The following is a 20,487-nucleotide window of genomic DNA, read 5'->3' as shown; positions in this document are numbered from 1 at the left end:
GTTCAGTCGCTCAGTCGTGTCCAACTCTGCGACCCCATGAATCGCAGCACGCCAGGCCTCCCTGTCCATCACCAACTCCTGGAATTCACCCAAACTCATGTGCATCGAGTTGGTGATGCCATCCAGCCATTTCATCCTCTGTCGTCTCCTTCTCCTCCTGCCCCCAATCCCTCCCAGCATCAGGGTCTTTTCCAATGAGTCAACTCCTCACATGAGGTGGCCAGAGTATTGGAGTTTCAGCCTCAGCATCAGTCCTTCCAGTGAATACCCAGGACTGCTCTCCTTTAGGATGGACTGGTTGGATCTCCTTGCAGTCCAAGGGACTCGCAAGTCTTCTCCAGCACCACAGTTCAAAAGCATCAATTCTTCGACACTCAGCTTTCTTCACAGTCCAACTCTTACATCCATACATGACCACTGGAAAAACCATAGCCTTGACTAGATGGATCTTTGTTGGCAAAGTAGTATCTCTGCTTTTTAATATGCTATCTAGGTTGGTCATAACTTTCCTTCCAAGGAGTAAGCGTCTTTTAATTTTGTGGTTGTAGTCACCATCTGCACTGATTTTGGAGTCCCCAGAAAATAAAGTCTGACACTATTTCCACTGTTTCCCCATCTATTTCCCATGAAGTAACGGGACCAGATGCCATGATCTTCGTTTTCTGAATGTTGAGCTTTAAGCCAACTTTTTCACTCTCCTCTTTCACTTTCATCAAGAGGCTTTTTAGTTCCTCTTCACTTTCTGCCATAAGGGTGGTGTCATCTGCATATCTGAGGTTGCTGGTATTTTTCCTGGCAATCTTGATTCCAGCTTGTGCTTCTTCCAGCCCAGCGTTTCTCATGATGTACTCTGCATAGAAGTTAAATAAGCAGGGTGACAATATACAGCCTTGACGTACTCCTTTTTCAATTTGGAACCAGTCTGTTGTTCCAGATCCAGTTCTAACTGTTGCTTCCTGACCTGCATACAGGTTTCTCAAGAGGCAGGTCAGGTGGTCCGGTATTCCCATCTCTTGAAGAATTTTCCACAGTTTATTGTGATCCACACAGTCAAAGGCTCTGGCATAGTCAGTAAAGCAGAAGTAGATGTTTTTCTGGAACTCTCTTGCTTTTTCCATGATCCAGCGGATGTTGGCAAATTTATCTCTGGCTCCTCTGCCTTTTCTTAAACCAGCTTGAACATCTGGAAGTTCAAGGTTTATGTATTGCTGAAGCCTGGCTTGGAGAATTTTGAGCATTACTTTCCTAGCATGTGAGATGAGTGCAATTGTGCGGTAGGTAGTTTGAGCATTCTTTGGCATTGCCTTTCTTAGGGATTGGAATGAAAACTGACCTTTTCCAGTCCTGTGGTCACTGCTGAGTTTTCCAAATTTGCTGGCATATTGACCATACCACTTTCACAGCATCATCTTTTAGGATTTGAAATAGCTCAACTGGAATTCCATCACCTCCACTATCTTTGTTCATAGTGATGCTTTCTAAGGCCCACTTGACTTCACATTCCAGGATGTTTGGCTCTAGGTGAGTGCTCACACCATCAAGATTATCTGGGTCATGAAGATCTTTTTTGTACAGTTCTCCTGTGTATTCTTGCCATCTCTTGTTAATATCTTCTGCTTCTGTTATATCCATACCATTTCTGTCCTTTATCGAGCCCATCTTTGCATGAAATGTTCCCTTGGTATCTCTAATTTTCTTGCAGAAATCTCTAATCTTTCCCATTCTGTTGTTTTCCTCTATTTCTTTGCATTATCACTGAGGAAGGCTTTCTTATCTCTCCTTGCTATTCTTTGGAACTCTGCATTCAAATGGGAATATCTTTCCTTTTCTCCTTATTAACTTCACTAGAGGTTTCTTTTTTCTTTTCATTTTCTCCCACTTTTCCTGTGGTTTCCCTTATCTTTTTTTTTTTTTTTCCTCACATTTATCCACCCAGCCTGCTGTTCCTTAGGCCGGGCCATTGCTTTGCTCCTCTTAACAGAGTTCACATTGCTCCTGCCCCGATACTCTACCAAGGATCCACCCCTCCATTCTACCCACAAAATCCAGTTGATCTCATCCTTGAAATCACTCTGAAAGGGGTCTCCTCCTACTCATAGACACTACTAGTGGGGCTGTAATTTGATCAAGCCTTTGTGGAAAGAATGTGTCAATATCAATAAAAAATCTGCAAATGGAACATAGCTTTCAACTTCTAGGGCTCTATGCTGAGGAAATCAATGTGAAGTTTCTAAAAATTTAGCTCCCAGGATGTCTAGCCCAGAATTGTTTATAATAGAAAAAGAAAAAAGAAAGACGGGAAAAAAAGAAAAAAAAATATTTTAGATGTCTAATACTAGAGGTTTGAATTAAATCTATGATGATACATCTATGGATTACTAAATAACCATATAAATTGATGTTCCCAAAGAATATTTAATGATATAGAAAGTTGTTTATGATATATTAAGAGAAAATTTAAATTATAAAGCTGATCTGTTTGCGCGCACACACACACACACACACACGTCACACATGTATGCTCACCCCCCAAATCAGTGTACATAGGAAAATCCCAGAATGTGAAATACATAACAAATTATTAATGGAGTTTTCCTTTAAATAGAAAGTTTACATGAGTTCTATTTTTAGCCTTTTCCATATTTTTGCTAATCCTCTATAATAATATATTTGTACATTTTAAAAAAGTTATTTAAAAATGCTTTCTCCATGTCCACCGCTATTACCATTGCCTTAGTATGGGGCATACTGCCCCCTCCTACCCTGTAACACACATGACTTCTACCCAGAGTTACTACTGACTCCAGCCTTCCTCCCTTCTAATCCTTTCTCCACCAATGCTGACAGAATGAATGATGTTTCTAAATCACAAGTCTAAAGCTATCCAGCCTGTATAAAATAGTTCAAAGGCTGCCCATTGTCCTCTAGATAAAAATCTAAATTTCTTAGACTGTTTATAAAGCCTTTGAAAATCAGTTCCCTGCTTTTGTTTCCAGCATCACTTTTTCCTGCCACAGCTTACTTTTCTTGGAGACTTAGGCCAGTGCCTGATGCCTAATAGGTGTTTAGCTAATGCTACCCAAATATTGGTGTTCATTGTATGGGTTAACTATTATGTACCAGGCAAGTTAGCAGTGTTTCATTTCATCCTCAGAGTAAAAACGTTAAATACACACAATAGTTATCCCTATTTACAGATGAGTAAAACTAATTAAATAAAAGTGGTAAGAAAATAATCAGAATAAAGAACATTTTTTTTTCAGAAAAAAATCAAACTCCTCTGTCATAATACAGCTTTCGTTTTTCTGCGGCTCCTGCCAGTCTTTGTCAGTATGCATCCAGACTTGGTTCATTCCCTTGGGCAAGTTATATGTGACCACAGCATAACAAGAACAGTCCAGACTGACATGATCTCACTACATCACTATTCACATTGTGTTAATGTACAGAAATCCTTCCTTTGTGTATACAACACTTCATGCAGGAGAGACAGAAGAGCTCCAATTGCTCTGTTTTTCTTTCTGTTTTGAAATTCTATGTCTTTTGGGATGGGGATGTCAGCAAAGAGCTACAGAAAACTGTGATAGAATTGAATGTACAAGAAACAACGTGTCTCATGGGAGCCAGTGTCATTGGTTAATTTATTTTTTCTAAATGTCATGTAGATGTATTTTCCAGCAATCTGTCCCCAGGGAAGACCTTGGTTGAATTCAACTGTTAATCCTATTTACAGAATGCAGCTCATGCATGCACTATATTCTTGCATTGTTAAGTGATCTTAGACATATGTAGTGGATTACCATAATGATGCACAATCAGGTGAATATGTGATATCTGATTTTCTCTACAAAAATATATCAGTGTTCATATTGTCACTCAGGATCCTGCCATGTGGTCTTTCCTTCATTTTTCTTACAAATAATACCCATTGTGCAAAAATGGATGCAATTTAAAGGATAGAGGTCCTAAGCATGAATTGTCAGAATAAAATGATACCGCCTTGTAAGGAGTTCTCACCGTTGTATACTCCAGTAAAAAGAATGCATAGTTCTGCTCCATGATCAAATACATTGAAATTGCAAGTAGAGTTTCATTTGATGATTTATTGTGAGCTTACTATGTCCAAAGCACTCTGCTAGGCACTGCCCTAGATACTTATAAATATCCCCTTTTCATGCCTTCCAGACAGACAGAGAGATCTAGTGTACATATAAGAATGAGTGTGAAAGAGCAAAGGAAAGAAAGAGAAGCTTTCAACAAGCAGACCCATCATATAAATGAAAATTTACTACACTGAAAATTGGGATACCTGCCAGTGGGGATTTATTCTTTTTTTTTTTTTCCTCTTTTTCCTCTGTGGGATATATAGGCAAAAAATGAGCTCCCAGATAGCTGATAAGCAAATGATCTACTTCTCTATTTACAAACTGTTTGAGGGAAGAAACAGGGACTTTCTATACGTCCAGCCCTGCACAAACCTGCTGGGGATGTTGTGAGAGTTATGACTGTGTCAGCTTTTCCAGGGTTTCTGTCTCTACTGCGGAGATTTGGCAGACACCTCAGACAAATTTTATGTCTCTTAAATCTTGCTCAAGATAGACTTGGCTTTTAGATTTATATGTACAAAAAAAAAGTGAAGTGTTTACCAGTTTGACATTTTTGAAGATCAAAACAGACTCTGTTTTTAAAAAAGTTCAGCACACACCTCAGTTTAGTCTACAGAAAGGGCTAATTGATTTTGCTATTTGTTTCAAACAGCTGAAATGTTTACTTTCTAGAAGTGGCAACTGATCATATGTCTAAAGATTTATATGCCAGGACCCAGTGTTGCATCCTCTTTTTCTTGCCTGCAAAGTCTCAAGTTTTGCTATAATCCTCATTGTCCTTTTTTTGCCTTTACTGATACATAGTAGAAGGGGCTGTAGGCTGGGAGGTCTGGGGACAGATATTGGCAATCTAGGAGAAAAATAAAAGATGGTTTTTGTTAGCTCCTCCCTGTCCCCCTTTTTGGTTCTCAGTTTTTCAATGGTCCATTAAGCATGATAGTGATAGGTGAGACTAGGAACTGGAGAACTTTCCATGACTCCATTAATAAGGCTGGTCCAAATATATCAGGCAGGGAGAGCACAAATACAAGTCTGGCTGTAATTCAGAACAGTTGAAACACTGTGTAGAGAATATTACATAAACAACATGGCTTCAGTAGTGAACTGTGAAGACAACTTTGGGGAAATCCCTAGTCAGGGCCCTTCTCATCCACTCCAGCTGCTCTTCTTAGCCAGCAACAACTGCCACTAAGAGCTTCCTGGGGTCGAAACTGTCCCACAGTTAGGCCCCATGATATGCCCTTCTACCATTTCTTCTTCAATCAAGTCCTCGAACACACTTCACTAGGATTACTTTGGTCACATAATATTCTAATTTTCACCTTTCAAGAGATGCTTAGTTCGAATTTAAGGAGCACTTGATATTCAAGCTTATTTACTCAATAGACATTTAAGCACATATACAGGACCAGGCCTTTTGCCAAGTGCTAGGAATATAGTGATGAATTAGAAGTTGTCCCTGCCTGCCCTTAAGGAGCTCACAGTCAAGTTGGGAAGACAGACAGGCAAACCAATCATTTTATTACAATAACAAAGGTGCTCAGAGAAAGAGCTATGTTATAAGGTATCCTGGGAACATGATGGAGGAAATTACAGCTAGGGGTGGGCTCCTTACAGACCAGAGTCTAACTGTGCTGAATCACAAGATGAGTGGGCATTGCCTAGAATCTTGGTGGACAAAGGGGTGGTGGGAAAGAATTCCAGAAAGAGGGAACACAGCACATGCAAAACAGTCACATGTGTAAAAATGAATTGTTCAGAAAAAGGTGAGATATTGTGTATGAGTCACTGAGAGTGTAGAAGAGGGCACAGGATAAGGATCTGGGAAGGTTTCTTGTGGCCAGTTGGTGAAGGAAGTTTGTTGTTAAGGAGCTTGACCTTTATCCTATAAGCGGGGATGAGCCAGCACAGGGTTTTAAATGGAGGCATAACATGATTCGATTGGGGGATGGGCTTTATGGGGAAAAAACTGGAGACAGAAAGTCCACCTTTTGACTTGGGAAGTGATTAGGGAAGGCAGTCTGAGAGACCTGCTCTAATCACTTGCCCCTATTCAGGAATGCCATCTCCACTAGGTTGTTCACTGTACAAGGATCACTGTGAATAATCATTTCCTTCTACACGCAGGTCAGAGCTTCCTGCACACCTTCACGTGTTGCTTAGCTGAATATTCATTCTTTCCAACTCAAACCAGTGGTCCCAGTAGTAACTTGGGCTTGATACTCATGAAGGAAATCAGAGTTTCAAAGCATAGCTGCTAGTTTAAAAAACCATCTGAGGCTTATTTATTGCTTACTGAGTCAGTGGGTCTGAGGGAGAGAAAAGGACAGAGGGTGAAGAGGTGCCTGTTTAAGAAACGGACCGCAAGTAACACGTGAAGAAATGACTGCAGTGGCCTAGTTGTCTTTACTTGAGTTGAAAAATAATTTGAGAACCTCTAGTTACACACAGACAAAAAATGGGCAGCACCCTTGGAAATCCCTAAAGGCCACATTGAAATAAGGGAAGTAGAAGATATAAGGGCCAGAAGTACATGAGTATAAAATAAATGCACAATGAAGAGAACTGTGCCCAAAGGGTCCTATCTAGCCAATCAGTTTTGGAGCATATTATTTCTCTGACTCAGATACTATAAATGGCTTCCCATCATCCATAGGATGAGGTCCAAACTCTTTAGCCTGGCATTCAATACTTTCTGCGGTTTGGCTACAACCTGCCTTTCCCGTCTTCATACTTCGTTCCTAACAGAACTTATCTGGCCAGCCAGTTACCCTCTCAGACACTGCTTTGGCTTTCCCTCATCTACACTGTGAGCCCTCTCAGGGTGGTGATTATGTTTCTAACTGAATCTGCCACAGTGCCTAGCACAGTGTATTGCATGTAGTAGGCACCCAACCAGGTGGCGCTAGTGTTAAAAACCTGCCTGCTGACGCAGAAGACTTAAGACATGCAGGTTTGATCCCTGGATCCGGAAGATCCCCTGGAGGAGGGCATGGCGACCCACTAGTATTCTTGCCTGGAGAATCCCATGGACAGGGGAGCCTGGTGGGCTACAGTCCATAGGGTCACAAAGAGTAGGACATGACTGAGCGACTTAACACACACACACACACACACGCACACACACAAATATATCTATGGGTTGAGTATTGTTCCTCACCCCCGCCATTCTTTTCAATTTCTCTACTTGTTGTTCACTCAGTTGTGTCCGACTCTTTGTGACCCTCTACTGCAACTACAGCACGCCAGGCTTCCCTGTCCTTCACCATCTCCCGGAGCTTGCTCAAACTCATGTCCGTTGAGTCAGTGATGCCATCCAGCCATCTCATCCTCTGTCATCCCCTTTTCCTCCTGCCTTCAATCTTTCCCAGCATCAGGGTCTTTTCTAATGAGTTGGCCCTTTACATCAGGTCAAAGTATTGGAGCTTCAGCTTCAGCACCAGTCCTTCTAATGAATATGCAGGACTGATTTCCTTTAGGATGGACTGGCTTGATCTCTTTGCTGTCCAAGGGTCTCTCAAGAGTCTTCTCCAACAGTACAGTTCAAAAGTATCAGTTCTTCAGCACTCAGCCTTCTTTATGGTCCAACTCTCACATCCATATATGACTACTGGCAAAATCATAGCTTTGACTAGATGGACCTTACTACTATGAACTTAATATCCTCTCTACTAAAAATGGCAACTGAGACACTAAATGTAAGGGGTCAGTTTTCAATAAACTAACTATAAAATTTTTATTTTGAAATAATTTTAAATATAGAAAAAATATTTATAAAAGAATCATAAAATTTAGAGAACAGGTGAGGGCACTGAAGGAGGCTTCCCAGAAAAGGGACACCCTGGTTACTGTCTTAAAGACTAAGTCATTATTGATATACAGCAAAAGAAAAGGAGAAGAAGAAAATTTTTTAAAAAGTCGTATAAGGACTGTCACGTATCATTCACTCAGATTCACCAATTTTTAACGTTTTACTGTATTTGATTTATGCTTCGACATATAAATATGGTCATTTTGTTCTGAAACATTTGAAGTTGAAAAAGCTGTACCCTTTACCTACCCTTCTCCTTTTTCCCTCAACCTTTTATGATGAAAAAATTAAATATATAGAAAAGTTGAAAGAATTACACAGTGAACACCCATATAGCCACCATTCAAATTCTAGAATTAGCACTTTATTTGCTTTATCACCTTTTCCTCCATCTATCCATATTTTTATGCATTTCAAATTGGGTTGCTGACAGCTATATTATTCTAAGTTCTTCAGTTTGTGTATCATTAACTAGATGAACAAACTATTTTATGCTCTGAAGTCAAGCTGTTCTTCCAATTATATCTGTGTTTACTGTGTTGCAAAACTTCTGATCTACCTGTGGATCTTAGATCTGTTTGGCCATGGAACACAGGTCTCTGACGCAGTTTTGGATGATGTCCCTCCAGTTCACCTAGTACAGTGCCAGACACGCATTCCATAAACACCACTTGACACTGATGAGCAGAGACAGAACTAGAGCTAGGGGAAGAGTCACAATGAAACTAGAATTAACTAAGGGAGGAGAGGTGTCTCTGCACAGAGGGCCATGAGTGAATGAAACAGAAGCTGGGGCTTGAAGAATTGGGGGGAGATGGGGGCCTTAGACCACCTGGTACTTTCAGCAGTACTTTTATCTGCTGCGTTCCAACCCTCTCTTTAGAAGGAGAGATTCCAGGAAACTAGGGACAATTGCTGCTCAGCAGAGTACGTGACAAGTTTCCTTGCTACTACTTAGGCACCACCAATTAGTATAATCATGTCACTTCATGAATATGCTAATCTACAGCAAGACTCAGCTTAGTTTTAGAGAGTATGGATGGGCCACTGAAAACCTCTTTCAAACTAAATCTGTGCTACAGGCCAAAGAGTACTTGAGTTCAATGAACCCTAGTTTCCTTTCTCTTTGTAACCTTTCCTTTCTTGCTCTGTTGCTTATGAACACAAGTACAGCTCTAATATGCATTTATTGAATAATTACGTTGTGCCAAGCACTGTGCTAGTTGCTACCACACCATTAACACTTTCCCACAACCCAGTGAGTAAGCACTACTTCTTTCCCCATTTGCCAGATAAGAAAACTTGAGACTCAGCATGGTTAAGTACCTTGTCCATAAGCCAGAATTCAAGAAACTCAGGTTTGTCAGACTGCAGAGCCCAGTAGTGTTAACCACATTGTTGGATAAAATTTTTGTTTTAATTGTCTATCCAGTATAAATGTAAGGGGATTTACATTTACTGTATTGAACCAGAAAGTCCAATTGAATCACTGAATTAAGAAGGAATTCAGTCATTCAGACTTTAATCATTAGACTGTTGGTATAGGAATGGATTCAGATTGCTTGAGTTCAAATCCTAGATCTATCGCTTAGCAGTTGGGTGACTGCAAGCAAGTTACTTAACATCAGTAAGCCTCAGTTTCCTTGCCTATAAACTTAGGATGATAATACATACCATATAGTTGTGTTGTGAGGAGTGATTGAAAAAATAAAGTATCATGCCATGTTTGGCATGCAGTAGGTACTTTGCATAATTTAGATCACTTCCTTCCTTCCTTCTTCCTTTTAGGGACCAGACCACTTACCTGTAGCTTTCATTTGAGGAAAACAACCTGCTCCTGAAACATGTTTTGCAAAGAAACGTTCTGAAAAGGAATATTGGGCTGACTATTCCCAAGGCACATTTGCCCAGTGAGTAAAGACAGTTGCCCGGTTCTAATGTGAAGCATGTTTCAAAAAAAGCTAGAAACATGAATTCTTACGAGAGTTGGGGTGGTCCATCTCTCAGCTTCCTGAAGATTAGGGCCAAATTGTGACATCATCTATTTTGTTGCTAGACTAAATTTCACAATTCGCATAGAGTATTAGACCTGGGATATTGGTAATCCTACCCCAATCATTTCAAAGAAAGCAGGCTGAGTGAAAAAGAGGATAAGTGACTTGACCAAGGTCAAACAGTGAAAACAAATTGGAGAATGCAGTTTTCCCAACTCCTACTTAGTGCTGTACCATGGTTCATTGTGGGCTCTCAGGCAGGTGAAAGCAAGGCTCAATGTGTGCTCTTTGCAGGAGCTTGAACTGATTGGACTCTCAGGGTTTGGTACAAGTTTGATTGATTCAGAAAACATGAAGCATTCGTCTAGTTCAGATCGATTCACTAGTTGTTACTGCTTTCAAGCTATTAACAGTTCCATTTTGTTGGGATTTAGAAAACGAGTGTTGTTTCTTCTTGTTTAGGTTCATGGTTTGGTTCAAGTTTCATTGTTATTTGAAATCTTGCACTGGAATTTTTGTTTTTGATAAAAGTACTCGGTATCCAAGGTGGTTAACAACAGGAATTCATTTGAAAAGATCAGTCGGGCATGGTGACGGTTGCTGAGAAGGAGCTCAAGTGGATTAGGGAACCACTAGTGTTTATGTTCTGGAGATTGAAATTAGGATAATGGAAACATTGCAATGGGCTTTGATGTATATGTTTGTCTATTTGTTTTTATCAGGATTCTCTGATGCTTTAATTTCCATTCTTGCTAATATGGGTTGAAACTGCTGCCTTCTACCCTAGTTTATTGCCTTTGGGGACATACTATCAGTCATGTTCTAGACATGATCCTCACCTTTTGACAAAAGATCATCTTTCCTGGCCTTTCCCCTTTACTTTGAATGGGCCTTCTGAGGAACTTGGGAAATATGAATTTCAAGCTTACATGTGTGCAACAATTCAGTTGCAATGCCCAATGGCAGATCAGCTTGGTTCTGAAATACTACTTTGTTCCTTTCTTAACAGTGTGTATTTTAGTCTCAGGCCAGCTTCCTTTGCTGTAACTGAAGTTGGGCTGGCAACTTTATTAGTGACCAGCCATGCCACAGATGTGCTAGTCACTGAGTTGTGTCCAAGTCTTTGCAACCCCATGGACCATAGCCCACCAGGCTCCTCTGTCCTTGGAATTCTCCAGACAAGAATCACTGGTGGAGGGTTGCAATGATGAGGCCCCTTAGAGAACTGTGTTCTACCCGCCTGGCTTTCCAAATGCCAAAGGAAAGTTCTGGTGCCAGGTCTACCAGTGCTTTTTCAAGCTCTTGACTGTTTACCTAAGCAGTTGGAAGGCTAAGATTACAGCTATGGTAGTAAAAGGGCCATTTCTAGTACCTCAGAAGGCAAGCACTTTCTAGGAGGTGAGGTTTTGGATGATTCTAGCAAGTGTTTTTCTGCATAGGGGGAAAAAAAGCTCTCACTTCAGATTCTTTTACTCTCCTTCCCTCCCCTCTCTTCTCTACTTATCCATTTTCCCCATTAATTTAATATAGAATTTGGATACATATTTTACTTAAATTTTCAGTATTGGCAATGACATTCAAGGGGGCAATTAGAAAAAACAAAGTTGTCTTTCTTCTCACAGGAAGTAGGCTAGGTACTTGTTTGAGTTCACCGATGGCATTGGAGGGGGCTCAGGGGAGCTGCCACCTGATATTTCTGCTATACTCCCACCTTTCATTGGGCTGCTTCAGATTTGGCCCATGTGGACAGACACACACTTTGGAAACCATCATACAGATGAAAATCAGGACATGTGGGAGCAGGCTGAACCATAGGCCCCTAGACGTTGCCTGGATCGTTGGCCATTCCAGGACTTCATGTACTAAAACTGTGTCCCAAATGAAGCCAGCTGGTCCCTGTATATATAGTATCAAAGCAGCTTGGAGGCTCATAAAGCATGACTTTGGAGTTTTACCTTGTAGATTTAGATAATCAACCTGAATCCTTTTCCACACACTGGGTAGTAAGGATGTACCAGGTTAATAGGAAGATTTAACAAAAGGAGATGCTCATTGTCTAGTAACTTTCATTCCAGATGGGACATAATACTAGACCTTACCAAAAACTTGACTGACTTTTTAGAAAGGAAAGAAGGGATTAGAAGGCTTCCGTCTCTTTAATAAACTTTTGATGTATTATATATCAGATATTAAAGTTTTTCTTTTCAAAAAATTTTCTCCTGTGGAATTTTAAGAGCAAACACTAGTTCCTTCTACTTTTAAAATTAGAAGAGTTGGATAATGTTTCATGAAAGTATATTGGTCCTTTCTTTTTATTTTCCTTATATGATAGAGGTGTCTCATTTCAGTCATTTAGGCAAGGTTTGTCTCAGGGTATAATAATAATAATCCCATACAATTTTATAGTCCTTTACAGTTTACAAAAGCATTCTCGTAACTATTATTTCATTAACTCTTCATAGCAATCCTTTGTGCAGAATGGGTACAACTATGTACAATTGATAAAATAAGGGAACTTATGCTGCAAGAAGTTAAATGACTTGCCCAGGGTAACACAGCTAGAACGTTGTAGAACTGGAACCTGAACTCAGATTTCCTGATACTCAACCTCAGTACTCCTCCAGTTGTGTCATGTTTTCTTCCTGAGACTGTCTCCTTTTTCTTCCTACTCATGATTCTTTTTGCAATAAGTCTGAAAAAAAGGTGCTTCAGTTTAGCAGATGAGTAAACTAAAGCACTTATAAAGTGCCTTCTTCAAGATCACCTGTGGAGAGATTCCTGCACCTAGCTCCTAGCTTCTCACCTGGAATATAACTGAACTATTTTTAGGTATAGATATTGTTTTTCGGTGTTAAATATATGCACAAAAGTTGTGTAATCCATTGATTATAGGTATGAAAGCTGCACCTGGGGAATGGGACTAAGGATGGTTGGCTTAAAATAATTAGCTTCTTGCCTTTTTGTTAAGAGATGTCATGTTCAGTATAATTTAATTTCTTTATACTTCCTTTGCTTCCAGACTTTTAAATACAATTCTTTAGGGAAAATTAGCAAATATTCATTCTGAATGTTGATTTCTCAGGCACAGGGGTGGCTGGAGGAAAAAGAAAGCAGAGGGGTGACTTTCCATGCTCTATAAGAGTGGGCAGGCATTATTTTGTTTGGGGCTGTGAGCTAAGATTCCTTCTAAGGCATGCAAATCGTAAAGTTCTGATTTGTCAACTGCATGCTGTTTCTTTAGGCACTGATGTATGAAATCCCGAACGAATTCTCCGATGAACATACTGCTAATTGCTTCTCCACCTGCTCTCCAACCTCCGCCACCCCACCCCCTCCACTCCCAATTCAGCCTATAAGTGTCCGTCATTGGAGATGGATGGTGACACATGCAGTAATAGCAATTCATAAAAGCCAGTTCCAGCCCTTGTCTTCAAGGCTCCTGGATTTTCCACTGCCTGCTTTTGTGTAAGTGAAGTAGATGGAAGTGCTACTGGCATCGGAATCCACCTCCCTATGCTCCGTTGCTAGAGCTCAGTTGCTCGGCTGAAGCTGAGCTAAACAGAAGCATCGGATCTGAGCTGAATTGTAGCTGTTTTTTTTTTTTTCCTCAATGGGGAGGTGGGTTAGGGGTAGTGTGTAGTGGGGGTTTGGGGTGCTTTGGCTTTTCTTTTTGTGAAGAGAAGAGGTTAAGGCGAGAATAACTCACGGTAGCATATACAACGTGAAACAGTTCCCTGAAGAGTGTCACGATGTTCCTAGTCCAATATTCAGGTATAGTATGTTTTATTTCATCTGAAAATTTTCTTTTGTTTCAAAGTGCATTCCTTTCTTATTTTGCCTCCAGTTCAACTGTACTGAAGGACAAATAAGGTTCTAATGAGCTAAACAAAATAGCTGCATAAAATATGCCTGCCCCTAGCTATAATGTTTGTAGCAGATTGCTATGTAAGATCTGGGTTCTCTGTTAAATTGGTAGTCCCGATCCCTTAATTGTGCATGCTTCTCTGCTGTATTCTTGTATTGAATTTCTCAAGTCTTATGTCTGCAACTGGTAGTCTGTGATCTAGCCTAGAGTGTTTGCACAGAAGACAGTGCTTTGGAAGCAAAAAGCAATTTTTAAAACACTTAGTATGTTGTGTTTCTCTTGAGTTTATTAACTCCTCTATTTGTTAATTGGTTGTCTAGATTTGAGATATAGTTAAGAGTAAGTAAATTTCAAACAGGAAGCATTCCAGAACACATTTGTTTGGTAAATTTATTTTTATTTTATTAACTCAGATTGATAAACATTATATATTATTGTTGTTTGTTCTCCTGGTAGAAAAAAAGTGCTGGAAAGAGCAAGGCTAAACATGCCAGCTCCAAACCATCTGTACTGTAAAATATCATTGGACCAGAAGTGTTCTTTAAGTATTGTCTTAAGCTTTCAGAAACATATTGGTCCATAATAATGAAGAACTTAGAGACTGATCAGGTATTGGTGAATGTTGTTTGAAAGGCTTCTTATATAGCACTTAATCAGAAAGGATCCTCCCAAATAAAAAAAAACCTTGAGAAAGTTTCACTTTCTTGCCGAGCAGAACAGAAGCTTATTTTCTACAGCCACATGTTTTGATAAGTTTGAATATCATTTATTGTCAAGGGCTTACACCTCCATTCTTGCTTTATTGTCCTTAAAATATTGTGCTCCTGTGCTTAAGAGCTAAAAGATCATGTTCTGTTTTGATACGTGGTTTGACAGTTGATTTCGCTCCTCATTAATTGGACAGCATGCAGATGATGTGGAGAAGTGAGTGAGTGACAATATTTCAAGGTTACGCTGAAGAGCATACAGTGAACCTTAGTGCCTGGACCAACAGCTGCTGAATTGAATTGTCTGCAATTAAAGCAACAGCAGGTTTGTGTAGTCTCCCTGCAGCCCGTTTATTTGAATTTATAGCTTCAGTTTCTTCTTTGAGTAGCGGTTGGTTTGTTTCACTAAGTGTTGGAGAGTTGTGCTTGTTGGATGTTTTCTCCACACTCTAATGCATGCTTGACTCCAGAAGAGCCGTCTCTGTACCTTTTTAATGTGTGAAGTTGTTGAGGTTTTTCTCTTTGGATGAAAACCAGAGACTATCTCGTTTTCTCCACTGCAAAACTAAATAGATATATTTTCATGGAAAATACTGCTTTATTCAATAAATAGAGATTTCTCATGGACCTGTGTTACTGGTTTAAATTTCAGGCAGTGAAAAATGCTGGAAAATGTTATGTTACTGGAATTTCTATATCTGGAAAGAACTTCTCTATGCTAATAAAAATGTTTATGTTAAAAAAATAGTGACATTATCTCTTTGCCATCTCTGAATTCCAGGGTGACCTAATGAATAATATCAAAGCTAACTAGGTGGCTTTTATGACTGAATTGTAATTGTATACTAATAGTGAATACTTGCTTCATTTCATCATGGATTTTTTACTCTATTAAAAAAACAACTTATAATTACTATATAGTTGGTGGTTATTGATTCATAGGGGATATAATGTAAAACATTTACACAATTATTTTACATATACTTGATTGATCTTTTCTTATAACCACCCTGTGTGAAGTCAAGTGGCATAATGATCTCCATTTTAGAGGTAAGAAAACTGAGACTCAGAGGATAAGGAACTGGCCTGACGTCTCACATCTAACAAGTGGCAGAGCCCAGACTCAGTGGTTAATTGATGTGATTCAAGAACCTGTGCTTTTTCTCACCCTTATACTAGGCTGCCTCTCAGTTGATGGATCCAGGGTAAATTTGACTTAAGCTACTAGTCAAGAAGACTAAATTCAGTCATTTACTTAAAAAAATGTTATCTGATAGAACTCTTGAGATTTTGTCTGAGCTATTTTTAGCCCAACATTTATTTTAATATGTAAGTGCTTTCCAGATTAATTTTATAGATTATGTGGAAAAACATTAGTGTTTTGATTAATTTATACATCAATATGAATGAAGGTAGAACCCTGTAAAGTTTTTTTTTAATTTTATTTTATTTTTAAACTTTACAAATTGTATTAGTTTTGCCAAATATCAAAATGAATCCGCCACAGGTATACATGTGTTCCCCATCCTGAACCCTCCTCCCTCCTCCCTCCCCATACCATCCCTCTGGGTCATCCCAGTGCACCAGCCCCAAGCATCCAGTATCATGCATCGAACCTGGACTGGCAACTCGTTTCATACATGATATTATACATGTTTCAATGCCATTCTCCCAAATCTTCCCACCCTCTCCCTCTGCAACAGAGTCCATAAGACTGTTCAATACATCAGTGTCTCTTTTGCTGTCTCATATAAAGGGTTATTGTTACCATCTTTCTAAATTCCATATATATGCGTTAGTATACTGAATTGGTGTTTTTCTTTCTGGGTTACTTCACTCTGTATAATAGGCTCCAGTTTCATCCACCTCATTAGAACTGATTCAAATGTATTCTTTTTAATGGCTGAGTAATACTCCATTGTGTATATGTACCACAGCTTTCTTATCCATTCATTTGCTGATGGGCATCTAGGTTGCTTCTATGTCCTGGCTATTATAAACAGTGCTGCGATGAACATTGGGGTACATGTGTCTCTTTCCCTTCTGGTTTCCTCGGTGTGTATGCCCAGAGGTGGGATTGCTGGATCATAAGGCAGTTCTATTTCCAGTTTTTTAAGGAATCTCGACACTGTTCTCCATAGTGGCTGTACTAGTTTGCATTCCCACCAACAGTGTAAGAGGGTTCCCTTTTCTCCACACCCTCTCCAGCATTTATTGCTTGTAGACTTTTGGATCGCAGCCATTCTGACTGGTGTGAAATGGTACCTCATAGTGGTTTTGATTTGCATTTCTCTGATAATGAGTGATGTTGAGCATTTTTTCATGTGTTTGTTAGCCATCTGTATGTCTTCTTTGGAGAAATGTCTATTTAGTTCTTTGGCCCATTTTTTGATTGGGTCATTTATTTTTCTGGAGTTGAGCTGTAGGAGTTGCTTGTATATTTTTGAGATTAGTTGTTTGTCAGTTGCTTCATTTGCTATTATTTTCTCCCATTCTGAAGGCTGCCTTTTCACCTTGCTAATAGTTTCCTTTGATGTGCAGAAGCTTTTAAGTTTAATTAGGTCCCATTTGTTTATTTTTGCTTTTATTTCCAATATTCTAGGAGGTGGGTCACAGAAGATCCTGCTGTGATTTATGTCAGAGAGTGTTTTGCCTATGTTCTCCTCTAGGAGTTTTATAGTTTCTGGTCTTACATTTAGATCTTTAATCCATTTTGAGTTTATTTTTGTGTATGGTATTAGAAAGTGTTCTAGTTTCATTCTTTTACAAGTGGTTGACCAGATTTCCCAGCACCACTTGTTAAAGAGATTGTCTTTAATCCATTGTATATTCTTGCCTCCTTTGTCAAAGATAAGGTGTCCATATGTGCGTGGATTTATCTCTGGGCTTTCTATTTTGTTCCATTGATCTATATTTCTGTCTTTGTGCCAGTACCATACTGTCTTGATAACTGTGGCTTTGTAGTAGAGCCTGAAGTCAGGTAGGTTGATTCCTCCAGTTCCATTCTTCTTTCTCAAGATAGCTTTGGCTATTCAAGGTTTTTTGTATTTCCATACAAATTGTGAAATTATTTGTTCTAGCTCTGTGAAGAATACTGTTGGTAGCTTGATAGGGATTGCATTGAATCTATAGATTGCTTTGGGTAGTATACTCATTTTCACTATATTGATTCTTCCAATCCATGAGCATGGTATATTTCTCCATCTATTAGTGTCCTCTTTGATTTCTTTCACCAGTGTCTTATAGTTTTCTATGTATAGGTCTTTAGTTTCTTTAGGTAGATATATTCCTAAGTATTTTATTCTTTCCGTTGCAATGGTGAATGGAATTGTTTCCTTAATTTCTCTTTCTGTTTTCTCATTATTAGTGTATAGGAATGCAAGGGATTTCTGTGTGTTGATTTTGTATCCTGCAACTTTACTATAGTCATTGATTAGTTCTATTAATTTTCTGGTGGAGTCTTTAGGGTTTTCTATGTAGAGGATCATGTCATCTGCAAATAATGAGAGTTTTACTTCTTCTTTTCCAATTTGGATTCCTTTTATTTCTTTTTCTGCTCTGATTGCTGTGGCCAAAACTTCCAAAACTATGTTGAATAGTAATGGTGAAAGTGGGCACCCTTGTCTTGTTCCTGACTTTAGAAGGAATGCTTTCAATTTTTCACCATTGAGGATAATGTTTGCTGTGGGTCTGTCATATATAGCTTTTATTATGTTGAGGTATGTTCCTTCTATTCCTGCTTTCTGGAGAGTTTTTATCATAAATGGATGTTGAATTTTGTCAAAGGCTTTTTCTGCATCTATTGAGATAATCATATGGTTTTTATTTTTCAATTTGTTAATTTGGTGTATTACATTGATTGATTTGCGGATATTGAAGAATCCTTGCATCCTTGGGATAAAGCCCACTTGGTCATAGTGTATGATCTTTTTAATGTGTTGTTGGATTCTGATTGCTAGAATTTTGTTAAGGATTTTTGCATCTATGTTCATCAGTGATATTGGCCTGTAGTTTTCTTTTTTTGTGGGATCTTTGTCAGGTTTTGGTATTAGGGTGATGGTGGCCTCATAGAATGAGTTTGGAAGTTTACCTTCCTCTGCAATTTTCTGGAAGAGTTTGAGCAGGATAGGTGTTAGCTCTTCTCTAAATTTTTGGTAGAATTCAGCTGTGAAGCCGTCTGGACCTGGGCTTTTGTTTGCTGGAAGATTTTTGATTACAGTTTCAATTTCCGTGCTTGTGATGGGTCTGTTAAGATTTTCTATTTCTTCCTGGTCCAGTTTTGGAAAGTTGTACTTTTCTAAGAATTTGTCCATTTCTTCACGTTGTCCATTTTATTGGTATATAATTGTTGATAATAGTCTCTTATGATCCTTTGTATTTCTGTGTTGTCTGTTGTGATCTCTCCATTTTCATTTCTAATTTTATTGATTTGATTTTCCTCCCTTTGTTTCTTGATGAGTCTGGCTAATGGTTTGTCAGTTTTATTTATCCTTTCAAAGACCCAGCTTTTGGCATTGTTGATTTTTGCTATGGTCTCTTTTGTCTCTTTTGCATTTATTTCTGCTCTAATTTTTAAGATTTCTTTCCTTCTACTAACCCTGGGGTTCTTCATTTCTTTCTTTTCTAGTTGCTTTAGGTGTAGAGTTAGGTTATTTGTTTGACTTTTTTCTTGTTTCTTGAGGTATGCCTGTATTGCTATGAACTTTCCCCTTAGGACTGCTTTTACAGTGTCCCACAGGTTTTGGGTTGTTGTGTTTTCATTTTCATTCGTTTCTATGCAAATTTTGACTTCTTTTTTGATTTCTTCTGTGATTTGTTGGTTATTCAGCAGCATGTTGTTCAGCCTCCATATGTTGGAATTTTTAATAGTTTTTCTCCTGTAATTGAGATCTAATCTTACTGCATTGTGGTCAGAAAAGATGCTTGGAATGATTTCTATTTTTTTGAATTTACCAAGGCTAGATTTATGGCCCAGGATGTGATCTATCCTGGAGAAGGTTCCATGTGCGCTTGAGAGAAAGGTGAAATTCATTGTTTTGGGATGAAATGTCCTATAGATATCAATTAGGTCTAACTGGTCTATTGTATCGTTTAAAGTTTGTGTTTCCTTGTTAATTTTCTGTTAGGTGATCTATCCATAGGTGTGAGTGGGGTATTAAAGTCTCCTACTATTATTGTGTTATTGTTAATTTCTCCTTTCATACTTGTTAGCATTTGTCTTACTTACTGTGGTGCTCCCATGTTGGGTGCATATATATTTATAATTGTTATATCTTCTTCTTGGATTGATCCTTTGATCATTATGTAGTGACCATCTTTGTCTCTTTTCACAGCCTTTGTTTTAAAGTCTATTTTATCTGATATGACTATTGCTACTCCTGCTTTCTTTTGGTCCCTATTTGCATGGAAAATCTTTTTCCAGCCCTTCACTTTCAGTCTGTATGTGTCCCCTGTTTTGAGGTGGGTCTCTTGTAGACAACCTATGTAGGGGTCTTGTTTTTTTATCCATTCAGCCAGTCTTTGCTTTTGGTTGGGGCATTCTACCCATTTACAGTTAAGGTAATTACTGATAAGTATGATCCCATTGCCAGAACCTTGTAAAGTTATTGAGAAGTAAAATGTTGTCCAATTGAAAAGGTTAGTGTGGGATATTTTCCTTCTAAAACAAGCTCATTTGTTTTTAATATTTCTGCTCTACAAACATATACAATTGTTTTGGTAAAAGTATGTGTAGACTTTAAAATATACTGGCCGAGTATGAAGGGCTTATGTTTTAAAATTTGAGTATTTTATCCAGGTCAATAGAAAGGATATACAGCTGGCTCAGTTTCACACTTTTCTTTCTATTTTTATCATCTATCCATCCATCTATGTATGGATGTAAAATGGATGAATTTTCTCATCTTTTAAAATTCCCAAATGGTTTCTCAATTTTAAATTCATTCATTTAAAGGGGAAAAAAACACAGGTTCTATCCCACTGAAAGGAATACTGTTTAAAACTG

The 20,487-nt window shown here is 38.7% G+C and overlaps 1 protein-coding gene across 12 annotated transcripts in view; it reads left to right on the top strand.

The window, feature by feature from the left end:
• The window catches only part of ENOX2 (ecto-NOX disulfide-thiol exchanger 2), a 288,002-nt gene that overhangs the window by 4,887 nt on the left and 262,628 nt on the right, over positions 1–20,487 (top strand). The gene's annotated exons all lie outside the window — the stretch shown is intronic.

Source organism: Bos taurus, chromosome X (genome assembly GCF_002263795.3).
Source record: "Bos taurus isolate L1 Dominette 01449 registration number 42190680 breed Hereford chromosome X, ARS-UCD2.0, whole genome shotgun sequence".
NCBI lineage: Eukaryota > Metazoa > Chordata > Mammalia > Artiodactyla > Bovidae > Bos > Bos taurus.
Note: the sequence above shows the minus strand (reverse complement) of the source record. Positions and strands in the feature narration are given on the sequence as shown.